The sequence below is a fragment of the Vicia villosa genome, linkage group LG1, assembly GCF_029867415.1.
Source record: "Vicia villosa cultivar HV-30 ecotype Madison, WI linkage group LG1, Vvil1.0, whole genome shotgun sequence".
Classification (NCBI taxonomy): Eukaryota; Viridiplantae; Streptophyta; class Magnoliopsida; order Fabales; family Fabaceae; genus Vicia; species Vicia villosa.
Window position 1 is genome coordinate 191,762,523 of NC_081180.1, and position 2,378 is coordinate 191,764,900.

The following is a 2,378-nucleotide window of genomic DNA, read 5'->3' on the forward strand; positions in this document are numbered from 1 at the left end:
TTGCCTTGTGAATCAGTATTAATTATATTGACAAAATGTCTCATATAATCTTTCCCCTTTCATTATGATTTATTTGAATTTTAATTTGATTTTCAAATGAATAAAAATCAATAATTAAAGAAATAAAATCATAAAAAAAGAAGTTGATTTATGGGCCTTCTAGGATGTAAGATTGGGCTTCTTCTTTTTGTACCTAAAAATATTAGTAAGAGCAAACAAATTATGCATTTAAAGAAAAAGGATAAAATATTAGTATAATGAGTTAAAATGATTTAATAATTTAAATTTAAAATTCAATTTAAATTAAAGTTGAATTAAATATTAAAACTATAAACCTCAATAATTAGTGAAATAAAAATTAAAGCTATTAAATCGTACAGTGGAATAAAAATGTGTTAAATGAACACATGCATGAATTTTTTGGATTTTTTTGTATAAATGCAAATTTATGTTAATGTCCTTATGGAAGTATGCAAATGATATAAAAACATAAATCAGTAGAAATAAAAACTAGGAGGGCAAATTTTGGGGTATGACACACACCTTCAGGTATCGGAATATGAAGATGTCCTGGGAAACTATCCAAAGTATGCTTAGTCGGAACCACTTGTTCGACGCATTTTTTGGACTCTTCGCGAAGAATTTTTATAGCATCCCCACAGACGAACCAGTCTGGGAATGAAGGACTTAAATCCACACCAAAGTCAGCACTGGGCAGTCGAGGGAATTTTGGACAATACAGTTTAAAAGCTATTTCATAACGTTGTTCTAGACGAACGTACGAAGGCAATTTCAGACTCTCCAATTTTTTAGAAATTTTTTCATGTAAAGTAAAAGCTGCTTCACGAATGGTTCGACTAAGATCATCTGGCTTGTAGGAAGTTTCGAAGTATTTCTGAAATGTTAACTTTCTTTGATATGCATCGTAGTACCTTTTTTGAAGCGCTCATGCATAGAAGCAAAAGCTGGAGTTAGTTGTTTCGAAAGGGTAGGAACATCAAGGATTTCTTTGTCGTAATAACTGGACCACCATGCGGAGAACTCTTGAGTATAATAGAAGGAAGTCTTGAAGGAGATGGGTATGAGAGAAGTAACCCCGATGTATCTAGCAGTCCTTGATTTAAAGCTTTCTTCAGTCGAAAACTTGGAATGAAGACACAGATGGCTCTTCTTCTCATACATGGACTTTGGCTTGATTTGAATGAGTCCAAACTATCTCGAAACCAGATTGAGTTGTGTCATACCCCAAATTTTGACCCTAAGATCATACATCATTTGCACTAATCAAGAGCACTATATTAAATCTCTATCTTTGATACTGTGATCATCTCTGAGGGGAATCATCAAGCACTTTTAGATTTTTATTTGTTTAATACTAACCAAATACCAAAAATGTTATTTTGTTTCTTTGTACGCTTTTGTTTTGTAGGTGCTAAACCAAGACATCCATAAGCAAGGCATTTTCCACACTTTGACAGCATGAAATCGATTTCCCTCTTGGGTAAATCGATTTCCCTACAGCAATTTTCAACAAAATCACATTCTGGACAGCATGAAATCGATTTCCCTCCTGGGTAAATCGATTTCCCTAGTGTATTTTGCGTCAAATTCTCTTCTGGAACAGAGTGAAATCGATTTCACTCCTAGGGAAATCGATTTCCTTGAGGCGAAGGTCAAAAAAAATAGAGAGGGAAGCTTGATTTGATTTTGGCACCTATTTTCTTTGACCATTTTTGTCATTTTACCAATTTTTCACCTCACCAAAATAATTCCCTTCATTAATTCTATTTTAACCTTATTTTACCATTTTTTACCATTTAAATGCCATTTAACTACCAATTAGACACAAGTTAATTAACCAAGAGCAAATGATCAAATTGCCACTACTCTTGCTCTCATCCTATAAATAGAGGTCACTACTCTCTCATTTCTCAAGCTTGGAGAGCCAAAAAATTACTTGCAAATTCATTTCTCACCCTTTCCAAAACCCTCACCCAAAGTTCATTTTCAAAGAATTAGTGAGATTCACATTGAATCTTACTAGTTTTGAACTAAACCTCCTACATTTCTCTCTTTGCTTTGTTTGTTCATCTCCAATTTGAAGGATCTACACACTTTGTGCTTGTTCTTGAAGCTACTCCAAGACTTTTGTTCGAGAAGTGGTAATTTGCTAAATCCATGATGTAGATCTTTGTTGTTTTGGTTTAATGCATCTTAGATGCTACATTGATGATATTTGTGGGTTTTGTGATGGAAATTTCGTGCTCAAGTTGAGGTGTGACCATAAGGTGTTTGTATATTTGTTCAAATCAAGTTTCATGCCTTTAAATGATGTTTTTGCTGAAATTTGCACTGGTGAAATCGATTTCCTCAAGGCT